This window comes from Siniperca chuatsi, linkage group LG19 (genome assembly GCF_020085105.1).
Source record: "Siniperca chuatsi isolate FFG_IHB_CAS linkage group LG19, ASM2008510v1, whole genome shotgun sequence".
Classification (NCBI taxonomy): domain Eukaryota; kingdom Metazoa; phylum Chordata; class Actinopteri; order Centrarchiformes; family Sinipercidae; genus Siniperca; species Siniperca chuatsi.
This window is the reverse complement of record NC_058060.1, coordinates 8,513,842-8,533,444: the sequence shown is the minus strand read 5'-3', so window position 1 is coordinate 8,533,444 and position 19,603 is coordinate 8,513,842. Positions and strand designations below refer to the sequence as shown.

Below are 19,603 nucleotides of genomic sequence, written 5' to 3'. Positions count from 1 at the left end.
CCTCCTCGTTGTTTCCTTTCACTCATCACCTCCTCCCTCTCTCTTTATTCTCTCCTCTTCCGTCACTCACTTTACCGGAGGATGGCAGCATCAAAGATAAGGGCCAAACAAAAAGTCAACATTCCTGTGAACATCTGTTCTATATCGCCGCTTCGCTCGCTCGCTCGCTCGCTCTGGTGCTCCATTTTACGTTTGATTTCTCTGTCAGCGTCAGGGGAACGCCACTTCGAGCTGCTAGCGTATGGCATGCTACAAATCTTCCAAAACTGCCTTGCTGAATTAAAAATACAGCATATGCTGTAGACAGTGCTTTGTGATGTTACAAAGAGCAGACATACCCTCTCTTTAGGAAGTGGAGCACACACCTGACATGAACAGCAAGGTGTTTACTGATATAACCGCTTACTTAGATAGCTGGAGAAGGGCAAGGCAGTGTCAAGTCTGTACACGAGGGCATGACTGTATTCTGCTTTAAATTATAATGAAGACAGTGATTCCTTATTGATGCCTGGGGGTCGTCACTAGGGAGGTTAGAGGTTGGCCTCAACCACAGAACAACATCATTGGAGCAGGGATGAAGTATAATATTTTACATGATGCCAGGAAGAGACTACACAATATCACTTCTATAATTGCACGATCCAACATGGGCACAACATGTTCTGTGATGCTTCGAACAAAACACGTAACATTCCTAATACAGGAAGTCTCTCTCTGGTCCCTTCTACCTGATCACTTTTGTATGTCATGCAGGTGGTAAAAGACCGCAAAGTTTGACTGGACAGAGCTCAACATATAGTATGACATGTTTCTTGGCCAGGTCACAAAAGCAATATCAGGTACCAATATCAGGTACCAATATCAGGTACCAATATCAGGTATCAAGATCAACTAAGACCACGTCTAAAGACATAAATCTCATAGTGTGATCTCAGCATAAGGACACTTAGGGTTCTTTTACACCTGATTGGCTCGGTGCCAAACTGGTGCATTTACTCATTTAGGCTGGTGTGAAAGCTGTCAATCAAACTCTTGTGTGGACCAACGAACTAGACAAAGACTGCCTGAAAAGGAGTCAGTTTGTGATCTGAAAGCAAAACGGATCAACTACGGGATTTTACGGTAGGAGATATGTGGTTTTAGTTTGAATTCAAAGAAACTAAACTTTTGTTAAATTCTTGTGCTAATCGTAAACTGTCAAGGAGGCAATCTGTATATACTATACTGTATGCAAGATGATTTGGTAACCATGGTAACAGGTATGCGTATCACTGCGTGTGCAGGGATTTTCCCCAATCAATCAATCAATCAATCAGGAAGTGAAAAGAAGTTAAAACTCTGTGTTGTGCTTGTGTTCGACTCCATGTTTTTAGCAGTTCTTCAATAAAAAATGACCACACAGTTTCCCCCTGTAATATAATAGTACCAGATGCCTCTTTTTTTACCTATTTGTCATTATTAATGATATACAAGGTCCAGTTCCAGTCCCGACTTTTAATTTTCATAATCAATTGTTTCTTTGTGAGCTTTTTGTGACCATGAGGGAAGATAAATTAAGGTTTATGCATGTGCTGCATGTCCTGCGGGCAGTAGCCAGAATTAGATTTTCCCAAGTGGGAACCATGTTACGCTGATGATGCAGGATGACATCACCAAAAGTGCCCACTGTTTACTTCTTACTTGTCAGTCCATGTGTCTTCATGTTTACAGCTCTTGGTTTATTTGTAAAAAGCCAATGTAAGCATGCACTGGACCAGAACTAAAAGGCAACTAATCTTTTTTTTCTTGGTCCCGAACAAATTAACCCAACTACTAGGTGTGAAAGCACCCTTAAGAAGAATGGACTTGACAATATGGCAATAACTTAGAAGAACAAAATCAAGATTAGGTACAGTTGCTAGTATTTCTAACAGAATAACACTGTTCTCTAAACCACTGGTTCCCACTCTGGGGGTTGGGGCCCCTTGAAGGAGTCACATAATGGGGTCACGAGATGATTATCAGAATAGGAAAGATGGCACTGAAGTTTTCTGACTTAAAATCCCTTTTTGTCTTGTGAAATACAGGATAGTTTTACCTCTTGAAACCTCTAAACATTATTCAAAAGTAACAATTTGAAAAGGACTCATTTACATAAGGCAACATGTGAAGGGGGCCCATAGTAGACATTGCTTCATTTTAAGGAGTCATAACCACCGCTCTGAAGTGAAAGAGCTTAACCAGCAAAACATCACATCACAGATTTCTGAGACTTTATATTTCTGAAACGTAAACGGATGTTGTTGAAATGTAACTATTTTTAGTTAGTGTGTCACTGTCCCTTAATTTTGTTCACTTTTTAAATGTTAAACCTACACACCTTGGACACCCTAACAAGCGGTATTACCCAGAAATACAATCCATAACAGAGGCAAGACACCAGGAAAATGTACTGTACTGAATGTTTTGTTTCCAACATGTTCAGCAGTTACAGTTGTGGCTGAGTGTTAATTTTGATACAATGTCACAACAGCAGCCACAGCAGATTTTCACAAGAGGACCACAGGCATCGCCGAAGACCCACTATGACGCCCAACCACCAACCTGGCAGAGCGCATGTAGGGGAGATTGTGTCTGTCATGTTCAAGCTGAGACCCAGCAGAGAGAAGTCTTCTCCCTCCATCGCCCTCCCAACCCTCTAATAATCACTGACACTCACATATCTTTGACATCCCCTCCTCCTCTCTCATCTGACGCTCCGGCGAAACCAGCAATTGGCCGCAAATCAGCCAAACATAATCCCGCCATCCTCCTCGTTTCCTGGCCACAGCGCCGACTTGTATGGGAGAGACAACAGGGCAGAACAAAGAAACTGGTAGAGGCTTTGTGTCTTCATCTGGCTCAGCCACCGCCTCCCCTTGTGTCAGAGAGGAGCAGTGTTTACCACAGTCAGCTAGCACCATGCTGTCTCTATTGTTCTGTGTAATTGCACTCAATGGACCTTGAGAAGTACACGGGCTCCAGATGCTCTTCCTCTCTCTTATGAATGCTGTCTTCGTGGACACCGAAAAGGTGAGCACATCAAGCTACATCCGAGCTGCCTTAAAAAACAAAACAAAAAACTATTCGTTGGCCTTTCAGACTCCTGTGCGCTCAATCAATGCAATGTTGCCCGACTCAGTTCAGTTCCTCTCCTCCGGCCCTTGTCTTCATCCATCAAACTGTCGCTCTCTAAACTGGGAGAGCTCGTCACCCTGGTGCTTAACCCCTCTTCTTTTCCTCTGCTCAATCATCCACCCTCTAGCCCCCTTTCCCTCACACCTGCCCTGGATCGTTTGCATGTGTTTGCTGCATTTACCCTCAGGTGCGATACCCTGACCCCTGAGTTGGGGGACACCAGCCCTGGCAGATGTCCCGACTGCCAAACCCTCATAGACACATGCACAAACTGCTATGTGCACATTTCCTCTCCTCTGTCTTGCTGTGTTCTACAGTTCCCTTGGAGTCACCCTCATTTCCCATCTATCACCCCCACACACACACACACACACACACACACCATGTGTGACCCAACACTGCTCCACTTTCCTCCTGCCTCCCGGTAGACACTCTCCAGACTCTTTTTGTGCTTCTTCACAGGAGCCCTCAACACGGAGGCAGCACACCCAGGTACCCAGCGGTGGTGCAGGGTACATGCTCACAGGCATGGATGGCTAACCACTTGAAAGGCAGGTGGGATTATCAAGACAATGGCTTGGCTTTATGGAACATTTGTGTGCATTCTGGCTGGTGTGGTAGAGAGTAGAGAAATCCAAGCTCCCCTCTGTGTTGGCATGCGTCCTTAAACAAGACACTGAATCGCTGCCAGGTCTGGAGCTATTGTTCTGTAGCTGGTTCTGACCTCTGACCTCCCTCTGGAGGAGGTGGAATAGGAGAGTTTCCTTATGGGATGGCAGTGTTATAACTTAAAGCAATGTTGTTTAGCAGGAGTAGCTTTGACAAGATAAGTTTGTTCTCCCTCCATGGACCTTGCTTGAAGATCCATAAAGGTGCTATACTGAGCTCCTTAAGTAAATTATATCACAATTATTATGATGCATTATAATAACTACCCGTAGAGGAAGGAGATACAGGTAGGATTTGGCAGGTAAAATGTTATACTGCTATGTAGCACAAAACAGAAAGAAGGGGCTGTCCTTCAAGTTCAAAGGAAGGAAGGAAGACTAAGATTCTACACCCGAGCTAGTGGCTCTGTGAGGCTGTACTTAGGCACAGTGGTGTTTTGAGCTAAATGCTAACATTCATGCTAACATGCTCACAAGTACAACGCTAACATGATGATGCTAAGCAGGCATAATGTCTACCAGGTTTACCATTTACCCCATGTTAGCAAGCTAACATATGCTAATTAGCACTAAACACAAAGCCAGCTGAGGCTGACGGGAATGTTATTAGTTTTGCAGATTTTTGGGCTTGTGCAAATTTGCATTTAGTTGCTAAAGCAAAACAGCAAGAGACCCTAAAGTGTAAGACCTTTACAGGCCCTGAAAACCTATTTTCTCAAACAGCGTTTTACTATGAGCAATGGGGTCTTACATGAACACAGTATTTTCTGCCAAAGTTAGAACAGTTTTGATTATTTCACATGACATATTTCTGCACTGGTTTAAAGTGGTTGGTGCTCAGGTGATGTCACATATTTCCATGCGCCAATCAGCGTTAAGTGACATTTGAATCAAAATCTGATGACTGTTTGCTTATGTTGCCAGGTCACTTTCAGTCAAATGTGATTTAGCACTTAAGCTGAGTTTTTGAGTGTTAAAACTAAAGGCGTTTTTTTTCTGAACTTGATTGTTGCTTATTAGTAGTGAATATTTTGTTTTTTATAGAGAAACACCTACGGTTTGAAACCAAATTTTCAGGTTAAAGTTTGTTTGACAGTTGCTAACATCAAAACAGTGCCCCTTGTTAACCTTCTATGAGCATTAAATAATACACTGGTGTTTTCCTTCCCCTCGTAACAGTGAATATAGCTCGACAAGCCTGAACAGGGAACATAGGGGAGATAATATCAGATCATCACTATGTGAAAACTATCATGATCACTGAGATGATGGCAATAAAGACGGCATATTAGTGCATAACGACTTGCAGGGGGAGAGAAGGGCTGTGTGTGTGGTGAGGTGGAGGGGGGGCTTAGAGCAAAACAACGCCGGCTCCCATTTTCTCAAGTTCAATTAAATGGCTTGTGACAGCGCACATGTGAGGGCATATCTGCCGCGCGCCACTTGACTCCCGTCATTAGGGTGTGATGGTGCCAGGCTACACCAGTTTTATAAGCGTATTTTTAGCAATAATAACCAGCTGGTGAACATAGATGGCTGTGAAAATGCTGGGGGGCCCTGTGATCACGTCAAGTTGACTCTGAGGCTCCAAGGGATGATGAGTGACAATGAAGTCTTTGCTGTGCTGTTAGTGTGATTAAGGCATACTGTGAAAGAAAAGTGATGTCCTTAATTCTAATGTTATATAATGGGATAAAATTTAGGTGAGTGTTTGTATGAACGTATATATTTGTCTAAGTGTGATTGTGAGACAGGCTTTATAGCTCTGCCTTCTATATGCAACACCTCGTCTTTCGCAAAGCAATCTGTTGATTAGCTTAACAAAGAGGTAAGAAAAGTAAAACACGTCAAAGTAACTGCCTACTAAGTCTCCTGCCAATTGTCAGTCTAATTAAAAAAAACGCTAATTATAACGTGCGTTCGTCTCAAACAGCCACTCAGGTATAACGCCCTGGCTGTCAGGTGTAAACAAGACTCACAGTTGCAAAGGAAGGAAAATCAATCGACATCTGTTAATTTATCAGGCAGGAGACCAAATTGAAAAATGGATTGCTCGCCGCAAATCTGCATTGTGATCAAGGGGCGATACGTCCCAGCACCTGCACGATAATGGGCATCGCTGCAGTTTGGCCAAGTGCGCAGCCAATAAGGATCAGATTACCATCTTGGCAAGAAAGCCGATCGACAACAAGCAGGTGTGTGGAGGACTTCAGCCTGGAAGCTGGAGCTGTTTTGATGAGGAGCAAAGAGAGAACGTGACAGCAGAAAAGTCGGATTATTTCAGTTAATTTCCTGGGACTACTTTCACACACAATAACTTAAAATCCTGCTGCAATGATTTAGTACATGTATTGTATGTGTTACTTTTCTTACCTCTTTGTTAAGCTCATCAACAGATTGCTTTGAGAAAGACGAGGTGTTGCAGATAAAAGGCAGAGCTATAAGGCCTGTCTCTCATGAAACCATAACATATTATGGTTTCATGACAGACATGCCTTATATTCTCCAAAAATGTTTGATGTTTGTCATATACTCTGTGTTGTATCAACTTTGTTGCTTAAACATCCAGTGTGTAATATTTAGGAGGAGCTATTGGCAGAAATGGAATATAATATTTACAAGTATGTTTTAATTAGTGTATAATCATCTGAAAATGAGAATCGTTTTGTTTTCATTACCTTAGAGTAAACTGTTTTTATCTACAGAGGTAGCGGGTCCCCCTCCACGGAGTCTGCCATGTTGCACTGCCATGTTTCTACAGTAGCCCATAACAGACAAACCAAACACTGGCTCTAGATAAGGCCATTCGTGTTTTTCGCAGGTTTCGCGGCCACCGTAGTTTCTTCCACATGCTTGGAAGGGGAGGGTGAGGCGAGCGGTGTTCAAATGGTTGCAAACTGCAATTTCACCGCTAGGTGCCACTAAATCCTACACAGTGGACCTCTAAAGCATAAGTGGAATATAAACAATGAACACATGGTTTATAACACACTATAGTACAACTGTAAACAGATATAACAACATTTTAGAGGGTTTATTAATGTATTTGTCAACAATTATAACTCCTCCTGTGATGCATCCAAGATGACTCAGTAAACCTGATTCATACACTAATAAATACATAGTCATGTTGTTATAACAGTTAACTATTTGTTCCCGTGAAAGTGGACGTAAAATAAAGTGTGCACTATTTATACTCTAATGATACTGATAAATGTTTATAAAACATCAACTATAGATTACTTGTCAGAAGTGTGCGGTTAGACATTGAAGTTTCCACAATATATGCAATGCTATGTATAATATATGAATGAGCATTCTATACACAACTCTTTGCATTATGATGGAAACATTTCCTGATGCAAGTGTATACATCGTAGTATATTCACCAACTAATGTTTAATTTTAACATACTTGTTAACCATTTATTATCCCAAAAAAGGGACCTAAAGTAAAGCGTATTTTTAAAATCAATTTATGAATAACAAACTATAAGATATTTATGTATAGTCAGTAATGTTTATACACATGTACAAATCACTCGCAGGCAACTGTTCATAAAAGTTGTTTGAAAATACCAAACATATATGATTACATATGGTTACAACTATTATAAATGCTTGATAGGAAGTTATAAATGTTAATAAAGACACTGATAATCACTTATATCTGTTTAAGACCACATTACCAAAAAAACTCACCAAATTTGTTTGTTTTTTTGTTTTTGTTTTTTGCTGTTTTATGGTCTCCAGTTGTTTCTTACCACGATAATTCAATAATTACCAATGTTTTGTAATTTCATTTATCCATTCCTATTTAAACATGCTCCATGTTGAAATTGCTGGTCTGGGCTCATTTAATACTCTGCACACTGCTATATTTATATGATAATCCTATTTTTCTTTAGTATATCCATTATTACAAGCTGCAGCTGCAACACTCCAATTTCCCCCCAGGGATGATTAAAGTTTCATGTTATTTTATCTTATCTGAACAGGTGATGTTATTGGCTGAGTAAAGTGTCTCCTGCTAAAAAGGTAAATTCATGCTAGGAGCAAACCAGTCTTCATTATAGGAGTCTAATGAGTGGAAATGAAAGACAATGAATCTATTCACCATTCAGGGTTGGCTGGCTCTTTACTGTACCCAGACTAATGATAATGCATTCTCTAGTTTTAACAAAGAGCCAATCCATATACCCTCTGATTCATTACATAACACTGCTCCAACTCACAGCCAGGAGGTCTGTGGGAGATGGTAAAAGCTAATCTGTTTATGTGTTCATGTTTTGATCATTCTTGTTGGGAGATCATCTTTTCATTACTGCATTCAGCTAATTATTGTAAAGCGCTTTGTAACAACAGTGTCTGAATAAAAATCATACTATTGTTCTCCTTGTTACACATTACAGCTCTGCACTCTGATGTTTTCACAGTGTAATACGAACACATTTGCTATTGATAGTTAAAAGGTGGTGCAGAAACCTAAATGATCAATGATGCTCTTTCTGAATGACGGGTTTTTGACAGTGTGATGATATTTACCTCGTATTAAAATAGTTGATTGTTGTGAATCCCTTAGCTGATTTACATCTGCTGGTTTCTGCTACAACTCTCCTCATTTTCCTCCTTTATGTAATGTCAGTGTGCCATCGCCCAGACAACAACAATGTACAACCGAACAGCTGAACAGCCTTCTGATGATGAAAGTTGTAAGCTACTGTGCTTATGTTTTGGGATCTTTTACTTTAGGTGTGCCCTAGAAGTGAAGGGTTTTTGTCTAAACCTCCAACATTATAGTAATCTCATATGGTTGAAATGACACAAGCTATCTTTTCTTTGTTGATACAGGATTGTTCATATGATGACACCATGACACCTGCATACATTATTGATAATGCACATCAAGGAATAGGGACGCTTAATAGAACCATCATTGAATTGATTTGATTAATTGTTGCTAATGGCACATCCAGTAGCTAGTTTATTTTCTTTAAAAATTTGTTCAACATTTTGGGAAATTCGCTTATTCGCGTTCTTGCCGAGAGCTAGAAGATTGATACCACTCTCATATCTGTCCATTAAATATATGGCTACAACCAGCTAGTTAGCTAAGCCTAGCAAGAAGGCTTGAAACTGGGGGAAACTGTCCAAAAGTAACAAAATCCGCCCACCAGCACCTCTAAAGCGCACTAATTAACATGGTCTGTTTAATCTGTTTATGGGGGATTAAGTGCCAGGCTGTTTCCTGACCAGGAGCAGTAACTTTCTGAAATCTTGTCTAGCTGTTTCCTCCTGTTTTTAGTATGTATGCTAAGCTAAGCTAACTGGCTGCTGGTGGTAGCTGTATATTTACCGGACAGATCTGAGAGTGGTATCGATCTTCTCATCAAATTCTCAGCAAGATAGGGCATTTATCGAACTCTAAATTTGACTGATTAATATGTTGTATCTAATTTGTTTAATTCAGGCAGAATGGGATGTGCACGGCCCAGGACCGGAGGGCTCTGCAGCGGGTGACTGAAACCGCTCAGAAGATCATTGGTACCAACCTACCGAGCATCAGTGATATCGATGAGGTGAGGTGCCTGCACAGAGCCCAAAGGATACTAAAGGACAGCACCCACCCCAGCCACAGCCTGCTCACCCTGCTGCCGTCTGGCAACAGATACAGATACAGAAGCATCCGCTGCCGTACCACCAGACTACAGAGCAGCTTCTTCCCTCAGGCTGTGAGACTGCTTAATTCATCCTCAGCACTCCACCATGTAAAATCGTTTTCATTTGGATGACTTATTATCTCTATGACTTTATTATTATTTATTCACTGATCTACTGTATATAATTTTTTTTGAGTAGCATAAAGGGAACTACAAAACAAAATGTCATTATACAACCCTGTGTTGTAAAATGATCAATAAATCTTGTAAATATAAAAAGCACAAGTTTTACAGGGAGTTATGCGGGGCTGATAGGTGTTTTCTTTTGTTTTTGTTTTTACTTTGGAATCACCTGCTACTCTCATGTGTGTATTTAGCGTGTGAACTTGATATAATAGGACATATAAAATAAAACATGGCAATATGAAAAATAAAGTAAAATAATAAATGCATGCAGGAATTTGAGTTCTCAGGTAAATGACTGTAGCTGAGTGGGAGCATGTTTGTGTGTGTGTGTGCGTGCGTGCAGCAGAGGGCTTAAACAGACAGGCATACTTGCCTGAAGACAAATAGTCCTTTGACCTTTGTATGAACCAGCAGCCCCTGGTGGGTGATAACTCATGACCTGGTGGACTGGTGGGGCATCCATCTCTCACCCTGGTATGGATGAATGTGATGATGAACGCACCCGCTTGCTGCTATTTAGATAGCCCTGAAGTCACAGCTATGACAAACTACCCACACAGAGAGCCAGGGCTGAGCTTTGTTTATACTGTCTGCCCATTCAACACCAGGCTAGGACTGTACAAACTCTAACTGTGCCACAGGGAACTAGTGCAAACTCAGGGTCAACTAAGCACAGATATCTGTTTTACAGAGTTTTACAGAACATACTAAATACAGTATATACAAGTACATTAAATGTTCCTGCAGTAGCTGTGTACATTACATTCGATACATCAATTGGAGTTGACGACAACTTGTTACGTAACACTGAAATTCAACCGTGGTGTTCTGTCGGGAGATGCAGTGCCTTAAACTAACTGTGAGTAAGAAGAAGTATAAATAATTTGTCATTTGTTAAGCTATGAGTAGAGGAAAAGGCCGCTAGGCTAATTTATGCAGTGTAAAAATGCCATGGGCTTACGCTAATAATGGTGACTAGCAAAAAACTATTGTTTTGTCGATGAACCTTGACAGTTACCCCCCCCCCACCACAGGACCAGAGGATTGTTAAAACGATCCTGTCTTCATCATGCCACTCCAAGAGGCTTCATTGCAATACCTACTATATATAAAATTGTTAGGGTAAGCAGCCACAGGTGAATCCCATGACCATACCATTCAATGGTAAGACAAGCTGTAAATTATTATATTATATATCACAAACGTATTGAGTCCTGTGATTATTTATACCGTCATCTAGTGACTAAATTGATAAAGAGGCGAGATATGTCAGGATTTACGATTCAGCTCAGCAAGTGAGTGATCGATCACATCGTTACGTTCGCTTTGCAGTAATTTAACAGAGCAGAAGCAGCACTGCCCACCACCTCCACTAACCAACTGCCCCTGCTGGGTGATATCAGATCTTTGATAAAACTATGAAGATGCATAGATGCAAGTGACACAAGCTAAGACAGAATTTTAGGTAAAAAAAAAATGATTCAATGGAAAACTCAATGGTCATCAAAGCTTATGTACTACTGTGTACCCTAACACACATGCAGTCTCCTCTACCACTCTCTGCCCCACAATATCTATCTACGTCTCAGGCCACATTGAGTTCCCAGTCCAGGCCTGCTGTCCAGCAGCGTTCAGGCCTCCAGCTGGCTCACTACTCTCCTACTCATCTGCACTGGGCTGCATGCTGCTCACTTTCTTTTCGAACAGGCCAGAGGTTGTCAAAGTGGAGCCTGAGAACCAGAGCCCCGTAGAGGCTCTTTGAGGAGATTCCCAGGCAAACTCGGGAACTCACTCAAAATTCTATTGATTACAACATGAACAGCTATGGCAGAGAACACATCCTGGTCATTCCTTAACACCAAAGTTCAGCTAACTCAAGATGGAGTCTAGCTTGCATTTTAAGGCTTTGACGATTCATCAGCACATTTCCATCTTACAGGTAAGTTGTAATTTCACTTCTAAAATAGTGATGCTATGGCAGGCACGAATGCTACAGAAAACACATTAATGACACGTTTGATTGGCTTTAAGAGTGTAGATCAAAGAAATTACTTGATGTACAGAATAAAATACATGTTTGCAAAAAGATTTATATTTTTGATTAATAGGCAGGGTTTTCTTCTTTCCTTACCCCCTTGAAATCTTGACCACGATTCTTTTTTCGAAATCCAGGGTGGAAAATTCTGTAGTTCAATAAATGTAATGTTTCTGTTATTTGAAGCTCCTCTAACACCTCACCCCTCTTCCTGAAACAAATAGCACCTTAAGAGCAACAAGGCTCTCTGTCCCTGTGTCCAATGGCTGCCTCTGTTATTTGAAGTCTTCTTTGTCTGCCATCTTGGTGTTTTTAGCCTCAGCTGGGGCTGGCAGTTAGGAGAAACTCTCCTAGAACAGGTGCCAAGAAGATAATAGCACCTGCAGCCCAGAGGGGTCACCACACTGACCTGCGGGCACTTTTCGATTGTTGTGTCTTTGTTTGAGAGCACAGACAGTGTGTGTGTGTGTGTGTGTGTGTGTGTATACACGCATGTGCCTGCACTCTTTCATGTGCACATTTTTCCCCTCCATGCTCGATTTTTCTTCCACACAAGTCTGCGCATGTACACGGGCGAGCGCTTCTCTCCTTATCCAACTGATGGTCCATTCAAATTAAAATGAACCTCCATCACGCTAATAGGGGGAGCGGAGGACAAAGCTCGGGCTCTCTGCAGTCAGCAGGACCAGCAGGAGGATTACCATTGCTATCGTCAGGGCTATTATCATTAAACCCAGTCGCCACTCTCCCCTTCCGCTGCAAACCAACGGACCACGCTGAGTTTACCGCAACACAAGTTTGAATTCAGCTCAGAGCCCGGCTGTTGTTTTAATGGGAGAACCCTGGCGTGCTGCGAACAGTACAACAGATGATTAGTTTGATTTCAATTATTGTTTCTGGACATTTAGCAAATTATGTGTATATTGGAAAGCGCTAACCCTAATTTGAATTTAATGTATCATTTAAATTTAGTTGAACTCAGTGTTACAGACATAACAGTTCGAAAACAAAACCCTGTAGTCATCCTCTGTAATGGCAGGTATGGAAAGATATTAAGTCCAAATTGAAACTTTTGGTGTATTTAATCTTAAACTGCATTTAAAAGTTACAATATTTATGAAACCCTGTACCTGGCTCTGTAGCATGACATTGCCATTGCTAGAAATGAGGGTTATTTTGTTTCCCTTTCAAGCCATGACAAAAATGTATGAATTTACATTCCTGTTAGTCTCTTTAAACAAAAGGATCCAAGTGTACTGTACAGTAGATATTAGGGCTGTAACACAAAGCTACTATCTATATCTGTATCTGTTTATGTCACAAAAGTATATGAATGTGTGTTTTGGATTTATAGTGAAAACGGGCAGATCTTACACCGTAAGTTGTTAGGCAACGTGTAACATCATTTTCCACGTTGTTCTCTACTGAAGCTGCTGATTCGGGTGATAATTCTCTGTAGGTTCATCACTACGAGTGACGCTTTCACATTGTCTCATTGTTTTCACATTGATTTTGTTGTTATAAAAATATAGACTACAGCCACTTCAATGGTCTGGATGGAAATAATTAGTGGAAATACAGGACGTTTTAACAATGGGAAAAATACAACTCAGAGTTGCACTCGGCCATAATATGATTTTGTTTTTTTCTTTTAAACTGGAGGTTTTGTATGTGATGGAAGGGGGGCCAGATGAATGTAAAGTTGGTGTCTATGATTGAAAAATTATAAAATTGGGCCATAATAGCTTATTGGGACACATTGCAAAATGTTTAAAGAGGTGTTGTGCATGTAGTGGGAGGAAGTCCAGATGAAAATAAAGTTGGTTTGGAATGTCTGTGAAAAAATAAAAAGCTATAAACAAAAAATCTGAAAGGCTCACTTGGCCATTTTGCTGCAGGCTTCCCCATCAACTGTCAAGTCATGAAAGATGCCAGGCTCAAAATTGATCATGAGGTAAAAGTACCACCTGTACAACATCAGTTAAACTTTATCCCAACTAATCTGGAGAAAACTGATGAAAAGTTATTGAGGATGAACCTTGTTTAATGTCTCAATATGAAACTTAAAATTTTCCACATCTCTTTGTTTTTAGACAAGTGTTACTGCAAAAATGTGGATGCTGTTCGTACAGTTCGGCACACATTATCTGTTCATATTCGAATAATGTAATCGTATTTGTTTAAATCGCTAGCAGATACGACATTTGAAGTTGTTTGTGTTGCTGTATTTCCCATCATTATTCAGAGAAATGGAAAACAGGTACAAGATGAACTGAGGCAAAGCTGTCTAAGCAGCTGATGAGGCTGGTTCTCTTCAGATGTACGGCAGGGTTTTTCCACACAGCACAGAGAAAATGGGATTTATTTACTAGAAGCATAGCTCTTATGAAGACTTAAACAATATACCTTGTGTCTAAATTTGGAATGGTGGTTATGTAGGTTCATCTGTGCCAGCATTACAGGGACTCTTTCAACCCAGAGACATCCTCCCTCTTTGTCCTTTACGCAAGGCAACATTCGTAGCCCCGGGTGCTATGCACCCTTCACCCTTCACCGACAGCTCCAGCCCCAAAGCACCACTGCGGGATTGTCAGTGAGGTGGAGGAGGGGGAGGGGGGGTTGGGGATGAAATTCTCCATCATGCCAAAGCCTATCCAAGCAGACCAATGCCAAAGCACCATGTGTGTACAAACAATTCAACTGAATCCGACTCTATGTATACTCAGGCCTTATCTGGGCGAAGCCAAATACGCCCTGAGCTATCAAAGGCAATGGATGAGTGATTGGAACTCTCAGTTTTTCGGCAAACACATCTATTACGCTCCACCACTTCAAGCTGTACAAATCAAAATCAGGGCGGCAAGGAAGAAAAATAAACATCACGCTGTGTGACTGTTAAGAAACTTGGAAAACAGGACTTCACATATCACGCAGATCGGCCCAGAGGTATATAAACCTCCAACTCGCCCATCGCCGGCAGACTCTGTGGTGATACGCAGAACATCAGACAGAGTTAATGCAGGCAAAGATTTATAAAAAAAAAAAAAAAAAAAAAAAAAAAACCTTTTAAAGGATTTGCAAGATAAGCCTGTCGGTCTCTCCTAGAAGGAGCCCCTAAAGGATGCTAGAATCGATGGATGAGAGAGGATTTACTGTAGGGCGAAGAGGGGGGAAAACTGTTATTTAATGCTCACGTGTGAGCAGAATAATGAAGCAGCCAGGACGCTCACACGTGTGCGCTCATCATTATCAATGCACTAATCTGCCATTAAGCAGTTCCGTCCGCCACATGGATCTAATGTGCACTGGATGAAACGTTTATTTACCATTTACTACAAATCAACCACCATCAGATATATTTACATACTGCGGAAGAAGGAGATTGCTCTTGACCCCTGTGTGTGTGTGAGTGTGGTGGAAATATCAGTGCCAGAAAACATTCTGTATACAAGCATAGTAACTGAGCTCATGACCCAGATACTACTACACACAGATAATGTATTGCTGCCCATAATGGTAACCACTTATCATATAATGCTGTTATCTTTGTGGGTATATTGCATCATGGGGTTATTACCAAATAGATAAAAAGGCACAAGTGACCATTTACTAAATCCCTCCGCCGAACAGTGATTGGCCAATCATAGCTTAGCGTCTGTAACAAGGCACACCTCGCCTGTCACAGCAGTTCTCTGTATGTAAAGTTTAGAGGAGTGTCTTCATTTTGCTCTTGTGTTTTTGGCTTTTGACAGGCTGAAAATAGTCAACTTTAGCGTGCCCGGCTAATGAGCGTACTACCTGCAGTAGTAACCTAACCTCCTGCACCCCCAGCCAAACTTATTATTCGAGATAGCATTACATTCGGCAAACATAGTAGTCCTCATCCTAAAAGCCTTTTCTCCTATAAAAGTGAAAAATACTGTATGAACAATAAAGCTTAAATAAAGCCTCAGTCTCGCTTATCCAAGAATGTAAGCTAACCAAACCGGGTTATGTTACAATGAAATATGAGTCTCATCTTACTTTTTTCCTTATTATACTTAATGCCAGGACTTACCACCTCTACACTGCAATACAAGAACGTTTGTTTTTTTTTATTTCCATGGCTTCTACATGGACCATCAACTGGTGAGGATGCTAACTTTTTCATGTAGTTTTAGCCTCAGTCTTAGCACAATATCATCATGTCCATGATATAATATCAAGTGCATATTTAGCAGCTTTTCTACAGTGTTTCTGTTTTTAAAAAACCGAGTCAGCTGGAAACATTAGTCCACTGGAGATGGCACTTTCAACCAACTCATGAGCCAAAGCTAGCTTAATTGGCTAGCTAGCTACAGTTGATAAAATCTGCCTGCAACAGTTGTCCCTTTAGCTGGCAAAATCTATAGTTGCTGTCGAGATATGAGAAGCCTGCTTTTGTCTACTGCTGTCTGAAAACAAGGACTCATGTTTTAAAATTGCTAAAGAACTTTGAGTAGTAAATCTGCCACTGTTTTAAGTGTAACCTGTAATGGTCGATTACACTGAAGAACTTGAAACTAACTCGTACTAATGCCATGATACCTGCCCATCTGGTCCTCTAAGAAAAAACTGACAGAGCAAAGGTACCAGCTTCTCAAGCTGTTCAGATTCATATTAATGACCTAAAAAAAAATCTATCAAGGATGGACAGCAGTGATTATGGTGATTGAGTGTCCACTTCAGTCCACGTTGTGTGGAGCCAAGTCAAGGTTAAGACAAGTTTCTTTGCGCAAAGACATGCTGCAGTGTCTCTCCGCGCGCCCGCTTGGTGAAATGAACTTTTTTTTTTTGGAGGTTGTTAAGGTGTAGGATTCTCTCCGACCACAGGAGAGAGCCCTCAGGAGAGGCCCTCTTGTAAAACGCTCCATCTCATTAATGGAAATAAATGCTGTTAGCGCCCCCCCCTCCTCCCCAGCATTCTTGGCTAAAGTCCCCTTCATTAACGTTATCTCAAATAGGCACCCAGTCTGATGGTGAGAGAAGGGACGGCACGCGGTTAAGCTGCTTCATCCAATTTCATTATTCCATATGAGGCGGGGTATCGGTGTTAACTTTGCTATGTCAGCACAGCAGACGACGTAGTTGTGCTGTCATGAAGCTGAAGCATGACATCAGTGCAGAGGTTTAAGTCACTGAGAGTCAACAGTGCAGAGTCTGCCAGCTGATCAGATGCTGTCAAAGGGCATTTGTGTGTTTGTGACTTTTAATTTTCAAATGCACTCAAATGGCAGCTAAACACATTTCATGGCCGACTTGCTTGTATTTTGGACAGAGTTTGCGAAACGGCAAAAAGCTTTTTTTGGTGCACAAACCCGAACACCTTCTTTAGCTATTTTCTGCTTATGAAATATGTCCCTTTTCCCAGTAGCAGCTACCGTGCTGTGAATACGCACAAGCAAGCCGGAGGACAACAGTAACAGAGTGTGTGCTGCTGAAATGAGAGACGAGGAGGGAGGGAGGGAGGGAGGGAGGGAGGGAGAGACAGAAAATGACAGAAGAAAGAGGAGAAGAGAGGAAGAGAGAGAGGAAAGGGATAAGGAAAGTGTGAAACTGCGGACCGTCAAATGATCTGGCCTCTCTCCAGGCATGATGACTCAGGGATGATGGCACAGTTAGAGCTAATTAGGATCATAAACTGGAGAAATGTTTTACCACCATGATGTGTGGGGCGCTTCCACGCTATTGGCTGGACTTCAGATTAGAGAGCTTGTCCGGATAGCATGCAAAAAAATTGTTTTAAAAAAATGAAATAAAATCAGCTGCCTTGAATCAAGTTACACTGAGACTTGATTTTGCGAAATATGTAGATAAAGCCTATACTGGACGATTATGTTTCTGATTGAAGCTGGCTGTCATGATGCAAGACCAGGCATGAAAACATGTTTTAAATTTATTTTACATTTGGAGCAAATCAAGGGCGACATGTCCCTCTCACTATAAATTCTATTTTTTGTATTTTACAGTTTCAGTTTAATTTTCATACTAAATTCTTTCTAAGCAAAGTCCTCATTCTAGTCCAGCTCTCAAAATCCAAATCCACTACGAGCAGGTAACTTTACAAGCAGCAGTGAGGTGATATTTGCGGACATTTTTGCCCCGGGCTTCGACTCTCAGGCTACATACGGGTTGCCTACCCGGTGGAGGTTGTTGGGACTGTACGCAGTCTGAGAGAAAGACTGCAGACACCACTCAGGGCTCCTTTGCATGTTTTTCCGTTAAAAAAATTATTTCATCTACAATATATTTTTATTCACATTTGATATTCCCTTAAAAAGATGCTAGAATCGATCATCAAAAGTAAGGCAGTAGTAAAGATGCAAATACAGCTATCATCAGGTCTCCATCAACGAAACTGAACATGATTTTAAGTGGGATTAACAAAGATTTACATAGCTTTTCTATTTTAGGTAGCATTCATATCTTTTTTTGTTGAATGACTCCTGACATCACTGCACAAGATGAACTGAAGGGGCTGCGAGATCATTTCCGAGGTAGGAAAGAAAACAAAAGCAAAATTCAGCTACACTAAAAATTATCTTTGTGTTCTCTGACTTTTTCTGCATTTTTTTTCTTGTTATATACGCTCCTTAAAAAATGATTCAATGCAACAGTCTAGGAAGAGAAAATCACTTATTGATTAAACCACTGACGACATGCACCGTGAGACGAGGGACCGGAAGACGACTTTGCTTCAAATTATCATTAAATAATCATCATTAAAACAGCATTAATCGATTTGAAAATAAATTAGTAACTTTGTTGTTTTTTTTTTTGTTGTTTTTTTTACGATTAACAGTTTTTACCGACACCAAAAATGCCAAATATTTGATGGATCCAGGTTCGATAATGTGAGAATGTGCTCCTTTTCCTTGTCTTACATTACTGTAAACTGATTTTTTTGGGGGGACTTGGGATTGTTGGTCAAACAAAACAATAAACATCAACTTGTGCTCTGTGAAATTGTGATGGATACTTTCAACAATTTCTGACATTTCACAAAACAGTTCAACTTGTTGCTCCAAAAACATCAAATCATTTTTCAGGTTAAAACTGTTGTGATGCGTTCACTGAACATCTGACATGACATGCGTAATAAAAAGTTATATATCATCAGAGCTGTCATTCAAACAGCATTGAAAGAGCTACACTTTGACTTTGTTCCTTACATCCAACGCCACCTCAAAATCTCTTGACAGTCGCTACTAGGCAGCTTCACTCTCTCTTTTACGCCATCGACTCTCTCATGTTGCGTTGTCTAGTGGACTGCAGACACACAAACACTGACAGGAAGCGATAATGCTGCTGACTTGCTGTGCTACATCTCTGTTTATGAGGACTGACAGTTCGCTGCGAACGGCGGCATACCAGCTCGTACTGTACACATACCCACACGGGGAAAAACACACCCAGACGAATCTATGCTAGTGCACAAATGCATGCAAACAAATAAACACACAGACGCATCATCTGATACACTCTGGAGCTGAATTCCCATCGCAGCAACACACAAACTGTGTTGCAGTGAAACAGTTCTCAAATGTCTCCCCTAAAGTATTTGTATGTATCGGTTATTGTTTTGAAAGCTGTTGTGGACAGACCGATAGAGCGTAAGACATGAGTAACTCAATTAAATTTCTGTGTTTTGTCGTCATAGCAACAAGTGCAACAAGTGATTTGTGATGTGAGTAACACCTTTATCTGTCCAACTTTGGGAGTCATCAAACAACAGACTAATTAACTTAAGTGTCTTCTGATTTTTTTCATCTGTGCTTTTGATTTTTCTGATTCATTTTCTCCACAACCGGACTGATGCGGCTCTAAGCAGCTGGTGTGTGTGTGTGTGTGTGTGTGTGTTATTGAGACATTTTGGCGGGA

General features: G+C 41.0%; 1 protein-coding gene and 1 long non-coding RNA gene across 10 annotated transcripts in view; one reads left to right on the top strand and one right to left on the bottom strand.

Moving 5' to 3' along the window:
• The window catches only part of adarb2 (adenosine deaminase RNA specific B2 (inactive)), a 255,560-nt gene that overhangs the window by 166,802 nt on the left and 69,155 nt on the right, over positions 1 to 19,603 (bottom strand). The gene's annotated exons all lie outside the window — the stretch shown is intronic.
• Positions 2,709 to 9,354, top strand: LOC122866796. Its single transcript, XR_006375811.1, has 3 exons — positions 2,709 to 3,051; positions 3,619 to 3,711; positions 9,298 to 9,354. It is a non-coding gene; the product is annotated as an uncharacterized LOC122866796 (long non-coding RNA).